Source organism: Pan troglodytes, chromosome 11 (genome assembly GCF_028858775.2).
Source record: "Pan troglodytes isolate AG18354 chromosome 11, NHGRI_mPanTro3-v2.0_pri, whole genome shotgun sequence".
Lineage (NCBI taxonomy): Eukaryota > Metazoa > Chordata > Mammalia > Primates > Hominidae > Pan > Pan troglodytes.
Genome location: NC_072409.2, coordinates 65,883,679 through 65,903,201, shown reverse-complemented (window position 1 = coordinate 65,903,201; position 19,523 = coordinate 65,883,679). Strand labels below are relative to the sequence as shown.

The window sequence follows — 19,523 nt, the reverse complement described above, 5'->3', positions numbered from 1 at the left end:
ATTTGTATCCCTAATATACCCATTATTAAGGTAAATGTCATGAGAAAATATTGGTAAATATAGCACATCTCCTTATGTATATTCTCCCATGATATCTTTATTTCCTCAAAAGATCGCATTTCTCTACCACTGTGGGTGCAGCATTTATTAACAAGAGATCCAGGGCTCCCCAAGATCTGGTCTCAATCTAATTTTATAAACTAATGCCCTAACCCATGCTTTCCCACATATCCACCCCCAAGCTAAGTGCAGTGCACTTACATTCCCCAAAATGTAATCTTTCACAAGGGCTGTCTTGACCCAGTTTTGAAGTCATGGCTAAAAACTCTCAATTCCCCTCTGAGGACAAAAAAAAAAACAAAAAAAAAACCGCTTCTCTTATCAGGTTCCTACTCTCTGGTGCCATTAAGAATAATCTCACAGAGGCCCCTGTTTAGGGAGCTTTCACACTTCTGTACCAGATACTAAACAACTAGGAACAGCCTCTATGCTCTAGAGCTGTGTAATTAATTATTCAAATTAGCCAATCCCTAGAAAGTCCCAAAAACCTAACTACCCCTACCCTGTTTGCTGTACATAAGCTGCCTTTTGTAGCTCCTGCTTGCTGTTAGCCTGTCCCCTAGTACAATCCTGTGCATGGGCCTGTGCGGCAGCCTCCTCTAATTTGGAGCTGTAAGTAACAAAGAATTCTGCCTCTCATCATGTGTCAGTGTGCTGCGTCTGCTCATCCGAAGATCTTCAAATTTTACAAAACACACACTTGCTTATTTGTGCCTGTACTTCTCTACCTCCAGACACTTTCCCTGTTTTACTTTGTGTACATCCTCCTACCTGACTTCACCCTGAACTATGAAGAGTCTGTCCTTTTGATGCAGAGATCAACCTGAAATTCTTTACCTTCAGGCATCCTTTTCCATGTCTGCTCCTCATCTTCCTCTTGCTGATCTTTGGCCCATTAATAAAGCACATGTCCTGTGTTTTGAATTCCAGTGATTTGTAAGCAGACCTGTTGTCCAATGAAGGGAAGACCATTTGATAAGATATTATTATTTGAAAACACGGTAGTGTTCTAGTTTCTTTGAATTCCTTGAAGAGTCTGGCATGAGGCCTATTACAAGGACACCCCCACCACAGATACTACTGAATTCAATTCATTGGAGTGCTGCCATGCAGCTTCAACCCTGCCTGAAAGTGACAAGTCACATTCCTGCCATCTTGATGCTTCTTTCTTCTGTCCTCTGGTGTGGAGACTAGAAGGGTTGCAGGGAAGATGAGTGGGATCGAGGAAAAGTACAGGTTGAAAGGAAGGCTTGTAGGCCTGCCCCAGTGGAAATGGGTGGACAGAACCAAGGCAATAAGAACACTACATTTCCAAAATCCTTTAGGGTAATTTAGGGTAGGGACACACAGACGGTGGTCAACAAATATTTGCTGATGCAACAATCAGATTTCAGAACCTTAAGTTCACTCTTCCAGGGTCATGTCATTTGAGTTGCATGAATATAAAGGTCCATCATGGACTGAAATTATTTTTATTGTGGTTAATTTGCCTCTCTGAATTATTCACATGGTAATTAAGTTCACTTGGCTCCCAATTACATAAGATATTGTTTTAAAAACAAAATCCTTTTTTCTTTATAATGTATGAGTTGTGGTACTTTTCACCCTGTAAGATCCTTTGAAGTCTTATCCTAAAACACTTGAGTTTAAAAGAAAAAGAAAACATCTAATAAAATTTTTTCTCTTGAACTACAATTAATTGAAGATACAAGATGCTGAAGAGATATCTCTAAGGAAAAGATAATTTTATTTTGTTTTTAAGGCAAAGTGCTATTTGTGCTGGCAGATTTGTGTAATCCAAATATCATATGGCTAATTACATGAATTTAATGATAAGAAGGATGTATATCCAAAGAAAATACAAGGACCAGAACTGGAATAAAAAGCTACAGTGAATGTAGCTCTCAGCATGGCTATCCTCCCTGTTCTCAATCTTTCTTTCTCTCTCTCTTTACCTCTACCTCTGGGTCTACCTCAAAATGGCATCTCTCTTGCATTCCTTATTTGTTTCCCATTGGCCACTCTCCTACTCACCCTATAGTCTAATTCTGGAGGCAGCCAATCAAATAGGTTCACCTCATGGCCCGCCTACCTACTGAATCCTATCCATTTTTCCAGTTCACCTCCTGAGATTGGGCTGCCTTAAGTCTGACGCACCTTCCTGATGTAATAAAGGACTTCCCTGCTCAAAGAATAACCAGTCCTGCTCCCCTGAGCTGTTGACAAAGCTGTTGAAACTACATAGGGATGCTGAGTGACTGATAAGTTCATTCAACACAGTGATTTTCATCTTTCATTTCTCCATGATGGGAAATAGGAGCTTAAAACCTACAATGACTCTACGCTTCCAAAATCCCTAATCAAATGGCAGAAATTCTCTTCTTTGGTTTATTTCACAGGATTTCAGGACGAGTCAAACCTACTGATATTTATTAAGCATGTATTTCTTCCCAGAACTTTGCTGCATGTTCTAACACAGCCAGAAACATGACAAAACTATAGAACGAGACAAGAGTTTAGGAATTCTTTATCATGTTAGAGATAAGAAAAATTTAGATTTATTTAGAATATCTGGCTCTGGCCTTAAAGAACTTTTAGAGCCAATTAACGATATAAGACATAGTCCTTGAAACAGCTCAAAAAAAAAAAAACCCAAAGCACATTTTAATCCATTATTACATTAGCGAACACAGACTTCAAATTTTACAGGAATTCAGAGAAAAAAAAATTACTGTAAAGTGGCCCCGGCTGAGCCCGGCAAAGAGAAATAGGGAATGGTGATAGAAGGCACAGCTTCCAGCACTGAGGAAGATCTCTGGGAGGAGGCAAGTTGGGTGATAGGAGAGGGGCCCCGGTGAGGAGCATGAAAGGCAAAGCTGGATAACTGGGATCACTTAATGGACAGCTTTCTATCAGACCCCAGAGCCTGCAATTCCTCCTAAAAGTAAACAAGCCATTACAGGTTTTGAAGCAGGAAAGAAACGTCATGAAAACAGTATTTCAGAAAAGGAGTTCCATCGTAGCATGGTGGTTAAGGGTACGAGCTTTGGAGCCAAGTAGTCTCTCTCTGAATCCTGGCTCCACCATTTTCTCGGTCGGTGACCCTGGGTGAGTCACTTAACCTGTGTCCTCACCTTCAAAATGGGAATAATAATAGTTCTCACCTCACCAAGCTATTAAATATTTGGAGGATTAAGTAAATTAATATTTGTGGTATATTCAGAGCAACACTTGCACTTATTAACAGTCTTATGAAACCAGATATTAAGGGTGTGGGGATCTGGCTCACGGAGATTAGTTCGATGACTTCTGGCCTAAATCAGAGGGCAGAGGGTGGTGGTTGAATCTAGGTAAGGAATTCCAGCCAGTGCATCCAAAGAGGGGTGTGGACTTGGTAACTGAGCAAGTCTGGGGCTGAAGTAGAATAAAGAGTTAAAGGCGAACCCACAATGCTGAGAAGATAACTGGGTTCATCAGTTATTTTGGAGAAATAAATGTCAAGCATAAGAAAATGGCACTCTGGACCGGGCGCGGTGGCTCATGCCTGTAATCCCAGCACTTTGGGAGGCCGAAGCAGGCGGATCACAAGGTCAGGAGATCGAGACCATCCTGGCTAACATGGTGAAACCTCGTCTCTACTAAAAAATACAAAAATTAGCTGGGTGTGGTGGCGGGCGCCTGTAGTCCCAGCTACTAGGGAGGCTGAGGCAGGAGAATGGCGTGAACCCGGGAAGCGGAGCTTGCAGTGAGCCGAGATCGGCCACTGCACTCCAGCCTGGGCGACAGAGCGAGACTCCGTCCCCCGCGCCCCCAAAAAAAAGAAAAAGAAAAAGAAAATGGCTCCCTGCTCCAAGCCGGCCTAGGCGCCCGCTGCCAGTATGAACACTCGCGGCGTGCTGCAAAAGGATCTGATTAAAGAACTTAGAGAAATTCATATATGTGAAATTGATTTCCATGGAAACCTAGTCACGCTCTGATGACAGTTGTGATGGCGTCGCTGCCGATAATTTTGCAAACATAAGGCTTCCCAGTGAGTCTGAGAAGGCTGTAGGACCCGCACCCAGTGCAGACACTCAACCTCTCAGGGTGGTGATGAAGCTTCCAGCGCGAAATACCAAGGGAGCAGCCAACAAAAAAGCAGAGCCCCCTCCCCGAACCCTCAGAGAATTCTGGAACCAATTCCAGTTCCGATTCAGAAGATAAAGGTGGCATGAATTTTTTTGGAGAAAAAGGCTTTCAGTATAAAGCAAAACAAAGCAATGCCTGGAAAACGCATGTCAGAGAGAGAAAGCTTCCCTGGCTTGTTCCTTAGAAGACGTTCCCTCCCAGGCTCCAACTCACAATCAAGGACATCCCCAAGGCGTACATTCCCGGATGTTGCTTCCAGGAGAAACCCTGAACAGAGTGCTCCTCTTCTCACCAAGTCCCCTGGTCCCTTGGCGCTCTACTCATGGAGGAGGAGTAAGAAGAGGAAGAAGAAGAGGATAAGGACACGTTGGTGAGAAGGAGCAAGACAGTGGATGGCTGCATGAAGGAAGATGACACGCCCAGAATTCACCGCTCCAGCTCATCCATGACCCTTCTGCATATAATTCACCCAGGGCAAGAAATCACAGAGGAAGGGTTGGAGGCCAACTGCAGCAACTCTCCAAAGAAGATATATAACGATTCCCTGGGCTCTACTTGTTATTAATGGTGTCAGAAAACTATTGCTACCAAAACAAACTGCAGAAACCCAGACTGCTAGGGCATTCAAGGCTAAGTCTGCGGCTCCTGCCTTCCAAACTCTTATGCTGAAGAGGTCAGGGATGCTCTAGTGGCATTGCCCACCTTGTTGAGAAATCTACAACTGCAGTTTCTGCCGGCAGCAAGACGGACGGTGTGCAACTGATATCCTGGTGTATTTCGCCAAATATCCTGGCCCTGGGAATGTGCACGCTTACTTGAAAAGTCTGAAAGAGGAATTTGAAATGCAAGCATAATATCTGCAAAATTCACAGCCTGCCATCCATTTCTAAAATCTCTTGTTAACATTTTCGATTTTGTCATTGATTGAAACCTGAGTTAAGAATCTCAGTGATCAGTCTATTGTATAAGAAACTCCAATCAAGTTAATCTCACTAGACACACATGTTTCTGGAATATCATAGAAAGTATATTGCTAGTTATACTTTGCTCTCTGCAGTTTCTTCTCTGTTTCCCACCAACCCCCACATCATACCATGCCCCTAGTGGTGCTCTCCCACTGCTTAGTTTCTGAATTATTTTTAAATGACAATTTTATGAAAGTGTATTTGATTCTATTGGTGTTGAAATAGCCCTGGAATCCACTCATAAAACCTAAGCTTTTAGAAATACTGTAGCAATATTAACTAGATCTATTAAATTTCAGAGAACTTGTTTACTCAAAAACAATGGGTATGATTTAGTGTTCATGCTAGTTGACATTTTTAACAGAATCAAGGCACAAAAGTCTTAAGATCATGTGTAAAAATTAGGTAATTGCCGCAGAGTGTAGTATATTACTTAAGATGCCTCTCATGAGAATATTCCAGGTATTGTGCTTGTTATACAAGTTGTCACAGTTGAGATTTAGTTGCTGCTAATTTCTTCTGCCCTAAGGTTAAATGGTGCATCCAGCTTACACAATCATGATCCAAAGGTTTACGGGCAATGTTATATGTAACATTAGGATAGAAAAGACATCTCTGGAAATTGCAATGGTGAAACTTCAGGAGTAGGCTGATTTGAATTTTTGGTATAATACTTTAACATAATTGTAGTTTGCCAAGTTTATTTCAGTTCATAAGTAAGGTATTTCAAATAAATTCTTGGGCCATTTTGTGTGGAAACTTGATATTAATAGTCTATAGCTCTTTGCATTTGTTGAAGAAATAAGCTAGGCACAGGGTTCATGTTTAGGTTTTAAGCACTTTTATCATGAGAAAGAACTGCCTTTTTGGAAATTTGTAACTTTCAACAGTTTAACTTCACATCTCTGCCAAATTAGTTTCTGGGCAGATTTCCTGTGTTGCTACGCCCCTCCGGTTTTGCGTTAATCAAATTGTTTAGTAGAGGTGGAATCTAAGTGTTTGTGTGTCCAGTTTACTTGCTGGGCCCATTCAGGGTTTGATGCATAATTGGACCTCAAATCAATACGTATAAATACAGCTTTTGATCTGTAATACTTTTATACAAAGTTTATTTTAATAGACATTTTATTCTTAAAAGAGAAGAAAATGTATGTTTTCATAATTTGGAGTGAAATTATCCATGCACATTATTTATACTAGCCACTCATCCATAAAGATTCATAAAATCCCCCCTAACCCCACTTCTCATTGTCTCCCATAGCCCCCCACTCTGAGGCTATAATATTGTTCTGTTCTTTTCATTCCTCACTTACACTTCTAATCACATCCTCATCCAAAATTTGCCTAGATGTGATTTTATGCCCCAATTTACCTTGCTCACCTCATTTCCCTAAAGTTTCTACTAGTTCCCACTATACTTGGTGGTATCTAAATTACAGGTATCAAAATAGCCACATACAGAGTCACAACAATTGATAGCATCATGGCCCAGAAGACATTTAAAATTGCAACTCAATTCCTCTTTGCCTGGTGGTGAGACAGCTGTGTATATAAATTAATGCATCAACTAGATGTGAAGGAGACTTAGAGTATGAGCCACGGCCCCAACACTTCTAATATAGTTTGGCTCTGTGTCCCCACCCAAATCTCATGTCGAATTGTAATCGCCAGTGTTGGAGGAGAGGCTTGGTGGACAGTGATTGAATTGTGGGGGTGGTTTCTAATGGTTTAGCACCATCCCCCTAGTGCTGTTTTGTGATAGAGTTCTCACGAGATCTGGTTGTTTGAAAGTATATAGCACCTCCCCCTTCACTCTCTCTCTCTCCTGCCAGGTATGTGAATATATGTCTGCTTCTGCTTTGCTGTCTGCCATGATTGTAGGTTTCCTGAGGCCTCCCCAGAAGCAGAAGCCTGTACAGCCTACAGAAGTGTGAGCATAATTAAGCCTCTTTTCTTTATAAATTACCCAGTATCAAGTAGTTTTTTATAGCAGTGCAAGAATAAACTAATACAGAAAATTGGTACTGAGAGTGGAGCATTGCTCTAAAGATACATGAAAATGTGGAAGTGACTTTGGAACTGGGTAAAGGGCAGAGGTTGGAAGAGTCTGGAGAGCTCAGAAGAAGACAGGACAGGAAGATGAGGGAAAGTTTAGAACTTCCTAGAGACTTGTTGAATGGCTGTGACCAAAATATTGATAGTGATATGGACAGTGAAGTCCAGGCTGAGAAGGTATCAATGGAGACAAGGAACTTATTGGGAACTAGAGTAAAGATCATTCTTGCTATGCTTTTGCAAAGAGACTGGCAGCGGTGTGCCTCTGCTGTATTTACCCAATGCCTACACCTCCATTGTATCTTTTAGACATAATAAACTTGTTTTTTATTTTATAGGCTCATCTGTGGAAGGGCCTTGTCTCAGGTGAGGCTTAGACTTTTGAGTTAATGCTGGAATGACTTAAGACTTTGGGGGACTGTTGGGAAGGCATGATTGTATTTTGAAATGTGAGAAGGACCTGAGATTTTGGAGGGGCTGGGGTGGAATGATATGGTTTGGCTCTGTGTCCCCACCTAAATCTCATTTCGAATTGTAATCCCCAGTGTTGGAGGAGGGGCCTGGTGGGAGGTGACTAAATCATGGGGGTGGGTTCTAATGGTTTAGCACCATCCCCCTAGTGCTGTTTTGTGATAGAGTTCTCACGAGATGTGGTCTTTTGAAAGTTTGTAGCACTTCTTCTCCTTTGCTCCCAATCTTCCTCCTGCTCCAGCTATGCAGGATGTGCCTCCTTTCTCTTCATCTTTCGCCATGATTGTAAGTTTCCTGAGGCCTCTCTAGCCATGCGTACTGTACAGCCTATGGAACTGTGGGTCGATTAAATTGTATTCTTTATAAATTACCCAGTCTTGGGTATGTTTTTATAGCAGTGCAAGAATAGACTAATACACCTTCCTTCTAGTTACCTTAGGAATCTCCTCTGAGATTCTTCTTCTTTGAAAAAAATTGGGAGATGGGAGCACAGCCTTGCTCTGTGGGGCTCAAAGGAGGACACAAAGATGGGATTTGCCTACAACCTTCTTCCTATTTAAAGGACCAGTCTTCCATAGGCTTTCACTCTCTTCATATTTTTCTAATTCCCTTCTCTACTTAATTTATTCCTATATATGTAGAAATAGACATGTAAATCTAGAACAAAAAGAAAATATCTAGTCCAATTCTTTCCTATAAAACATAGCTCCAAAGATGTTTAAGTGACTTTTTTAAAAGCTACAAGAGTTTTCTGTATTCATCACAATCTGAAAACAACTTATTATCCACATTTTATCACTCAGAATCTAGTGCATACTGGGCAACATAAACTTATTATAAGCCATCTCAAATTATCTCACAATGATCCTGTGAAGTTGTTATTCTTTACTTTTACAAACAAGTAGCCTTGAGCTAAGTGAGGTGATATATCTACTCAGCTAGTAGGTACTGGAGATAACTTTTAAACTCAGGTCTTCCAACTCTCTTGTGCTGCTATATTGAACTTCTACCAGTTCTACTGTCTGGACTTGGCTGGCACTGGGTTCAGAGTCTATACAGTATCTTCTCCTCTATCAATACATCATTCAGAACTCTTGTTCATTTGTGTAATGTTTCATTTGAATGTCATCAGCATAAAAGATGATACTGCCCAGACACTGACCATCCCCCTCCAATGGCCCCTTTTCTCCTTTACAATTCACCCAATATTTGTTGGATTTGTGTTGGCATTCAGTAGGAATGCTTTTGGCTACAAGTAACAGACAACCCAGCTGTCAGAGGCTTAAACCATGAGGATGTTTGAATTAGGCAAGATTCCAAAGACAACATAGGTTCAAACATTGATGAGAACAATTCAGAATTAAAGTACTTTTATTTTACTACCTGCTTCACTTACTACCAACTGGCAAAAAATAATGTATTATACCTTAGCAATACAATTTAGCGATTCTCTGATGCCCTCCCTATTTCTCAAGAATGTGCCCAAATTTGATGTCAAATGATAGTGGCAACACAAGGAATTCACTAAGTCAGGGAAGTTCAGAACTGCGTGCTCACTGCCTTTGATACCACTTAGCTGACAGACAGGGCAATGCCAGCACAAAATGGCCTGTTCTACTATCATATAAAGAGATTCTTAACTCACTAGTTATTTCTGTGTTCTATTCCTCATGCATCATCAAGCCTATAACATCTTGTCCATGATCACCATGAGGGCAATTTAGCAACTGAATAATATCTTCAAAAATTCAGTCTAAAAAACAACCAAAAAAAAAAACTGAGGCTTTTTCCATAATTATGCTTCATCTACCTCCGTCTATAAGCTTTTTATCTTATGTGTCATGTCAAGGTCACAAATTGAGCTATACAGATCTAGTCAGCATCTCAAATACGGCAAAATGGGCAAGGGAAACAAATTTTTTCCTTGCAGATAATTGCACTTTTATCAAAGCAGGAAAATCTTTCCCAGGTACTGCCTAGCAGACTTCTAATGATAGGTCATTGGTCAGAACTGAGTCACATGACCACCCAACTGCAAGGGTGGCTGGGAAAGTGAAAATCTGGTACAAAAGAAAGGAGACTCCATGACTGACTTAGACCAAGGCTGATTCAATCTTTGGGGTAAGGGCACTTTGCCTCTCTGACCAAAATGTGGATTTGGTAACAAGAAAGTAGAGAAAAATGGCTATTGGTTAGACACAAACCATGTCTGCCATGCAGACATTCCATATAACATGTATTAAATTTTTTTTTGCATGACTCATGACTTGGGAGGAGAATCTGTGTGTTTATATAATTTTAAATTAAGCAAAACTCTCCATCCTGTCAAATGCTTTCTCTTGATCCAGCTTCACAAAACAACCGAACTCTGCCTTTGTCTTTCTGTGTTTTGTAATGTATTTTCAAATCTCTAAGGGGTCTACAATTTTATTGCCCAATTTTGTATTTCATTGTGAATCATTCCACTGGTTACCACTTTAAAAAGCTTTGCAATCAAATTCCCAGCACACACACACACACACACACACACACACATGCACAAATACACTTAAAGTCAATTCCAGATGTCACCTCTTACCCTTCATTCTTAAGCTAAATAATTGATGGCTTTTGTACCAAGCTTGCAGATGACAAGTCTTCCAGAGGCTTTCCTGTGGCAGCGGAAAAATGCCTAACCCCAATCAGCAACAGCCCGACTATGGCTAGGATCCATACTCTCCTTAACGGCTTACGTTCTTTGACTTTTCTTCTGACAGTTACTTTAACCTTTAGGCCTTTATTTTCCCTGCTAATCAATAGCAACCCAGAGTGAATTCTCAAATATTTCCTTGCTTTGTCTCTTCTTCGTTCTTCTCTAAATGAGTCTAAAGAATAATTTGCATCATTTCTGATTTTATTGAATTTTATCATTTTTTCTCTGATTTCTTTCTTCCAACTCTCTCCTGATTATTCCAGTATTCAATCATCATTCCCTAATTGAGAAGCCCCCTTACTCAAAATTCAATTACACACAGACTTAATTTTAAACTTATGAACTCAAGTCATAACTTATGCCAAGTTCAAAATTAGTGGACTTTTGTTATAGTCACCATGTTTTGTAGGAAGTATTATACATACAACGTGTCATTACTTTTTGGTCTCCACATCTATACAAGCATTTAATGCAACTCATTACAATTATGGTGGTTGATAGAAAAGTAGAGCATAGGAAGAAATCCTAAAGAATCTATGGAGTGTGAGGTCTGATAAATGTAAAATAATTACATACAATTAACACAATTAATCATTGTATTATTATATAATTAATAATTTAGGTTAAATTAATGTGTATTTATTGCATACAATTAGAAATTAATTTAAGATATAATGAAAATAAGCTTTGTATCAGTTGGTATTAGGTTCAGCTGTGTGTAACAGACTTTCAAAATATAGTAGCTTAATACAGACATTTATTGCTCTTTCACTGCTTATAACTCATTGGCTATAATTTGGTCAGGTGGCCAAAGGGAGTCTATCAGGGAGGCTAAGAGATGTAATTATTCAGCTCAGTGTCATTGTGATCAGCCAGCTGAAAGAAAGATGTCCAGGGAGGCTAGGAAATATAGCCCCTTTTTTTGATGGTGATGTGCTTAGATAAGTATCTGCAACTGGTTACTTAAGAAGAAGAGAATGTATATTGGGAGAAAATTGGCTATCTCTCCTGCATCACTGGATCTCTATTAAGTGAACACAGAACATTTTAACTGCTTTCACAGTTTTACTTATGATGTGCATCCCTCTAACCCATGCATTCTTAACAGGGCAACATCACTCCCAAGGGGGTGAAATTGGTTCTTGGGAGGAGGCAAAAAAAATCTTATATGTATTAGACACAGAAATATATACAATACATAAGAGATTTACAGTATAACTGTGGCATTAAAATTTCATGGGAGAGGCTTTTAAGAAAAATAAATTTCAAAACACTTTTTGGGTGGTAGAAGGGATAATGAAAGAAGGTTGAGAAACATTGTTCTAACCTCAAACAGGAGCTTTCAGAAACATATATCAAGGCCCAGCAAGGAAACACAAGTCTTTTGGCAAAACTTCTTGTTAATATTCTACAGGCTATATAATGCAATAAATAGAAAGGGGAACTAACTGCCAGTTGGCCTGACCAATAGTTTATTCAACAATTACTTTTGAGGACATATTATGTGAAAAAATATGCTGAGTGTTGGGGACACAGCCAAGAATGGAGCAGGAACCCCGCCCCATGGGGCTCTCAGGCTGCTGGGGAAGGCCAGCTTTGGACATTGGGTGCCACATTGATGGCAGATCACAAGACCAAGTTTCCAAGGCATCTATACTCAGCTTCTGAATCTGGTTCGTCTTCACAACTTCCTTGCTAAGTGACCTGGGCAAATTATTACCCACTACAGGCCATGGTTTCCACCACCTAATACCCATTCTTGAATTTTAAATGCATATTTTAAACCACCTAATACAGTATTTTTATGAGGATTCAGTAAGATAAGACCACATATATTATGATCATATACCGGGTGTTTAAGAAAATGATATTATTCATATTATCTGTTGGTTTTGTCTTATATATTTTGGATGAATGTCTGTTTCTGTCATATTTTAAATTGCTTACATTTGACTAATTGTATCAATTTATTGCTTCCTTTTCCTTTTCCCCTCAACTCATCCTGTTAGTACTTTTTTCTGATGGCTCTGGGGCTGGATTTTTCAAAACAACTGGCAATACATATGGTTTGAAAGGCCCAAGGCATGCGATCATTCACACTATTTCATCTGTTCACTTAAAATGTTCATCGATCACCTACTAGACTAGCCAGGCTCTGTGTTGAGTTAGGTGCTAAAGAGACTGGAAAGAATAAAACAGACCCAACTCCTGCACTTGAAAAATGATAACATTTATAAGTGTAAAAAGATTAATAAGGGAGGCCAAGGCAGGTGGATTACGAGGTCAGGAGATTGAGACCATCCTGGCTAACACAGTGAAACCCAGTCTCTACTAAAAATACAAAAAAAATTAGCCAGGCGTGGTGGGGGTCGCCTGTAGTCCCAGCTACTCAGGAGGCTGAGGCAGGAGAATGGCCTGAACCCAGGAGGCGGAGCTTGCAATGAGCTGAGATTGCACCACTGCACTCCAGCCTGGGTGACAGAGTGAGACTCCATCTCAAAAAAAAAAAAAAAAAAAGATTAATAAAAGAAAAAGGAAATATGCTAGAAATATGCTATATGAATATTTGATGAAGATATTAGCTGGTAAGAGAAGTCTTTCCTGAATGGTGAAGGTAAGAAAATTTTAAGGAAATGGAAGGAGCTGTACACATCCATGAAATGAGAAAGAACAGAGAATGCTGGAAGGGTGTCCAGTAAGGAGGGAGCATAGAGACTCTAAAGCTTGGAGCACTGGTCTCACTCTCTGATTGCTACCATGTTCCCACTCTTCCTGTCCCCCTCCCTATTTGTTTTGTCTCATTAAAATCCCAAAGCTGCCCTGAAAGGAGTTCACCAACTATGTCTCTCTCTCTCTCATGCACACACATTCCTAAGTCTCCTTAGATCTCTCCAAATTTGCACATATTTTCTCAATTGTCACCATTGCTATCATATGGTCTACCCTTGCTACTCAAAGTATGGTCCATGGACCAGCATCTCCTGCATCACCTGGCTGCTTATTAGAAATGTAGAATTTCAGGTCCCTCCGGAGATCACCCTCCATCCCCATCACACATATGGAATAAATCGGAATCTACATTTTAACAAGATCCTCATGTGATTCACATGCACATCAAAGTTGGAGAAGCCTTTATCTCATCTGCCTGCTGGGTCTAAATAAAAGATAGGGGGTTGTACCTCACCCCTAGCTTTGTCATGGCCACCCTGACCACCTGTTTTTTATCATAGCACACATTCCTCTAAGAACTAGACAAGCTTGGATGAAATGTTTGCCCAGGGAAGATTCTAGTCTCCTGAGGAGTGGTGTGGTGGCATGAAATTGCAAAGAAAAGCATTTTGATGCCTTCCCATCCCATCTCCCAAACCTAAACACCACTTCTCTTTTACTTCATATTTCTTAGGTAGTTTTTCTTTTGGGTGTTTAGATGTTGTTAACTTTCTCACCTTTCCTAAAAATGTTCTAGCTCTCCAGTGTCTTATATCAGGTGTGATATCTTCATTTCTATGTTCTTAAATCAAGTCTTGAAATTATTTTGTATGATGTGTGTGTGTGTGTGTGTGATATCTCCCAGATCTCTCAATCTTCTCAGCAATGTGCTATAATGTGACCTAAAGATACAATTTTCCTAATAAATGGGAAGGGCACTATTACTCTTTAAATGTATTTGAGTTTGGCAAAAGGGCCAAATGCCAGTAGCTTAACTCTCCTAAGGAAGTCACCTCCATTACCTTCCTGCTGGAATTTCAAAGACCTTACTTCCCTGCAGGATACAATAAACACATAGAGGATAACAAACCATAGAGATTTTCTCTTCAGAGATTGGAACCAACTCCCCTTCCTGACACTACTCCCATCCACGTGGTACATCTGTTATGGAGATCTCCTCTTCCCATAGCTGGTATATTTGAATCAGTGACTGGTATCACTCCCCTATTTTCATGTACTCTCCTCCTTCCTTCATTGGTATTATGTGCAGAACTCCCAGTGCCTCTATAGCAAGCTTGTCCAAACCACTGCCTGAAGGCCACATGCAGCCCAGGACAGCTTTGAATGTGGCCCAACACAAATTCATAAATTTTCTTAAAACCTGAGGTTTTTTTGGCAATATTTTTAAGCTTATCAGCTGTCATTAGTATTAGTATATTTTGTATGTGGCCCATGGAAGCCAAAAGATTGAACAGCCCTGCTCTATAGACTCTTCTCAAAGTTAACCTTAATCAAAGGTCTTAAGCTTCTTGCTTCTTTATTTGTAACAACTGGATTTGTTTAGATCTTTTTCTACTTCCTACTCAGGATTCAACTTCCAATTAAAATAACCTTATTCCATTTTGTCCTCTTTCACTGTGTTCCTTTGCAGTCTTCAAAACGTGGTTGTGATCTTCAGAACTTCTTTGAATTTGTAACAAAGGGAAATTAGTTATTAGCAAAAGCTAATTGACATCTATAGATGCTGACTGGTACAGGCACTCTGCCATGCACTTTATATTTATTATCTCTTGTACTCTTTATAATCCCTCGATTAGGATAGTAGTGCCTAAAATCACTAGCTTGGAGTCTAGCTCCATAGATTAGAATTCTATCACTTACTATCTATGAGAACTTGGCTGAAGCTAACCTTTCTGTACTTCAATTTCCTTATCTATAAAATGAGGACAATAATAGCACCTACTTCATGGGATTATTTTAGTACATTGCTATACTTGAATATTTGTCCACTCCAAAATTCACGCTGAAATTTAATTCCCATTGTAAGTGTTAAGAGATGAGACAAAGCTTTAAGACGCAATTAGGCCATGAGGGCTCCACCCTTAGAACAAACTAATGCCATGATTGAGGGAGTGAGTTCACCTCCTCTTGCGCAGGCGCTCTTTCACTCTCGCTCTGTCTCTCAAGCGTGCGCGCTCTCTCTCTCTGTTGGCCCTTCCTCCAACTGGTACTTTCCACTATACTATGATGCATAAGAAGCCCCTCATAAGATCACAACACTTTCATATTGGACTTCCCAGTCTCCAGAACTGTAAGCCAATAAATTTCTGCTCATTATAAATTACTAGTCTATGGTATTCTATTACAGCAACACAAAACAGACTCAGACAAACATTAAAGTCTATTACATGCAAAATGCTTATAAAAGGGCCAGGCCCAACCAATTTCAGTTATTGTTACTGTTACTATCCCCAGTTTACATATGAGAAAAACAAGGCACAACGAAGTTTGATAACTTGCTCAGCTTACCTAGATGTTGGTTAGTGGCAGAGTAGGCAGCCTGGCTCTGTAATCTACTCTGTCTAGAAGGAATTAACGGACTAAACCACATAACTTCAAAGAGTCACTGGAAGAATCCAACTGTGTAGCCAAGGCTAAACATTTAATGACGTAGCACAGGAAGTACTAGGAGAGGAATTATACAACATCTAAACAACGGGAAGCCTCTTTATGAGTGCTCAACACGGAAGTTATCCTCCTCCTACCAAAAATCAGAGAAATATAAAAACTCTCCCACAGAGAGGCACAGAGAAGAACACATTTTCGGAAGATATTTGAACGTACAAAATTAGAAGAATGCTGCACACTCAGAAATCCTAATTTGCACAGATTTGTGCAATATCAAACAGGAACAAAAATAGCTAAATCCACACAAATACACTTATCTAGTCAACACATACTTACTGAGTGCCCACAATGTGCCAGGTGCTGGGTAGTGGGGATACAAGATAACAAGTCCTGCTTTTATGGAGCTGAAATTTAGGGTGTAATAAATTTAGAATTTGAGAAAGTGATGAGTTATGGATGAAATATAAAAGGTTAATGTGATGTGATAAAACGTTTACTTTTCAAATCTCATCAAAATATCAAAGTAGAGACAGAATTATCTGTAGTGAATGAGTATTGCTGTTCCGAACCAAGGAAGTGACTAGTATCACAGGGACCAATTTGAACTAGCATAAAACCAAAAAACAAATCAAGACACCATTGGAAGCCAGGACTTCCATGGAGAGGAGGATGCAGAGAGAGCAGTGTAGAGTCATCCTCCTTGGTTACTCTTAATAAGGAGTAACCTACTTTGGAGTTATAGCTGTATATAGGCCAGTGCTTAAGTTAATTGTTTAGTGCATTATATATAGGAACTTTCTCAACAAATATTTTTTCTTGTCAATTTATGAAATCTGGAATTTAAATAGCCCCTATGGGTAGTACTTGATGGAACCTGAACAGGACAGGCCTAACTGATAGCTGTGGTTGCAATCATAGAGTCTGGAAGAGGTAAATCCCCATAACCAGCCTCTTTTACACAATGTTATCTGAACAAAGACTTTGGCTCTGTCATCCATCAATCCCATTTTGTCACCTTCTCTTATGCAGTCTTTGGCCTGTGATTTGCACATAGGACATTAGAAACCCTGAAACTCCCATGGTACTATAAGACCCCAAAGTGAACTTAGCTTATTTCCAACTCTCTCATAAGTCAGTCCACTTTCTGCTTCATAGCATGGATACTGTGTATCCATCCATTAAACCACTGAGGTCAGAATTTTACCATGTAAATTACATACATGTAACTTTTTAAAAATAAGAAGGTGAAGAAGAGGAGAAAAAGAAGGAGAAACAACAACCATCACCACTTATATTACTATTTGGAGAAAGTTGAAGATCCTTGCCATACTGCTTCCTTCATCCTGAGCCCCCTCTTCTCTATTTTCATTGGCTTGTGACTCTGATACTTCTGCAAAGGAACTGGAATGAATATTAACTTGGAAGACTACAAGTCACCATAAAAAGATCAATGAAAATTATAATATATTTATATCTTCTCACCTCCACCTCCATCTCCCTCCCCTCAACCACTACACACAAATGCACTCAAGTTTGATATTGTTTAGATAGGTGGATAATTTTGCTAACTTTAGACCCAATCTAATAATACCACCTTCTAAAAAGTCCAAGGTAAGTGGGATTAATCACAAAATGATTATACAATCCTTCTACAAAGGACTGATTCAGTTACACTATGGGTAGATCCAACTGCATATATCCACAGTAATTTTATACTAGGAAACCAGGGGAATGGCTAATTTTGTGAGAAGAAATGCTGTTAGACTAGAAGAAACAAACAGTTGCTAAGGGAAAAAATAGTGACCTCTCAATTCTCTCCCTAGGGATGTGAAAATTCCAAGTGTGGTGTATTTCCCAGTGTTTTGGAAAGAATAACTGATATCTAAACAATCTAAGTAAAATCTGTGCCAAATTATTTCTGTGGCTGTTTGTGGTTTGTTATGACGGTCTCCAGTCCACTTACTGTTTCATGAACCAACAGGACCAGGCTGCTTGCTGGATTTTCTGGAGTGCCTTCCGCATATGCCTCCTGCTTTCATTCAGACCATAATGGGAGACAAGTTTCTTGGGTCTCTCTGGGCACAGGCATCCCCAGCCACACTGAGACCATGCCACCTTCCTCAAGGACTTGTCATAAATGAGCCATGAGGACAGCTTCTGTCCTGGCCTTTCATCTTACAGCAGCCATTCTGGAGTCACTGGGGCTGATCGCATCCTGCCAGGTGCTCCATCAGATCCTACTGATTCCTTGCTTTGATGTATGCCCAAAAAAGGTCAAACAAGGATAACCCGCTATTGGTTTAAGTGTCCCACAGACACCCGCCTTCTGGGATCTGCTTTTAGATTCTGCTTCCATTATTCTGGGAAGCAGTGGAAAAAACAGAAAGCCTTTTCTCCATCTAGGTCTTCCCTCAAAACAGCATCAAGAGGAGAAAAAGTGATGTGGAGGTGGTATTTCTAGCCTCATTTTATAGATGAGAAGTTTAAGAATCAGAGCGATGATAAGGCAAGACAACACAGCACACTGCCCAAGAGCCTGGATTCTGGTCTCACTCATGACCAAGATCAAATTCTAGCTCCATCACCCTATAGCCATGTGACACTCAGCAGGTTGCTTAAACTCCCTGCCTCAGTTTTCTCATTTATAGAATAGATATTAATATTCCATTAAATGGTGATGAGGAAGAAAGGAGGTCATGTATATAAAGCACTGAACACAATGCCTGCCACAAAGAAAGGGCTGATTAATGCTATTATTACAATTATTATGATTGTAAGTATTAGAAGACTTGCCCTGTCTCTCAGCTATGGCAAAGCTAGTGTTTCTGTAGCCATCAAAATGCTGTCATGCCACGATAACAAACACTCTCCAAAATCTCAGAGGCTTATTATAAAGTGTGTTTTCTCACCATCATCACCTCTACTCTATGACTCAGGTGGATAAGACCCCCATGCTGGACCACTGCCTAGAGTTATACCTGAGGGAAAAAAGAATGGGTGAATCACAAATTGCTTTTAAAACTTCTGCCCAGAAATGGCATGTGTCATTCCACTCATACTGCATTAGCCAAAGCAAGACCAACATGAATGTTGTGGGGAGACAGAATCTTCAGAAACCTTGGACGGAAACAGATTAGGCTAACAGTTATAGATCCACCACAATGGAAGAGCCATTTGAAGGTCTAAGTTTCTCTCCATGATGCCACTCTACCCTTCAATAAATTAAAGTGTATGAGATTTTCTGAAAAGTTAAATTTGTGATAATAAATTAGAAAATGTTTAAAAGGAAACTGATAGTCTTGCTCTTTTCCTGAGTGTTACCTTTTTAATAAATTTACAGAGATGTCATTTCACCATCATGCAAAGAAAATGAAGTAACCAGAGGCAGCAGCATACAGGTCTGTAGAAGCCTAACAGCCCTCCTGGATCCCTTGCTGCACAGACGGTCACCCTTTCTGCACACCACAGGCTGACAGGTGGTTACTGTTTTCAGCACGTGTCAAAGGGACAATTTTCTATTAAATTAGTCTTCCTTTCAGTAACTCGTGGTCCTCCCACAAAGAAAGACTGGTTGGACCAACAGCCCTATTCTTTATTTTATTGTTTAGTTTTTGCTTTTTTGCTTTCTGTACGTGTGTGTGTTTTCAAATTCTTTACTTTGTACTATTTTTGGTGTATAAAAAGTATATATAATTAAAATATACAACTTGATATTTTGATATACATTGTGAAATGATCACATTTGAGCTAATTAACATACCTATCACTTCTACATAGTTACCATTTTTGTACCCTTAAACTGACATCATCCCCTC

The 19,523-nt window shown here is 39.8% G+C and overlaps 1 pseudogene; it reads left to right on the top strand.

The window, feature by feature from the left end:
* Nucleotides 1–3,938: 3,938 nt before the first annotated feature.
* On the top strand, nt 3,939–5,060 carry LOC100614701 (cell division cycle-associated protein 7-like; annotated as a pseudogene).
* Nucleotides 5,061–19,523: the final 14,463 nt, after the last annotated feature.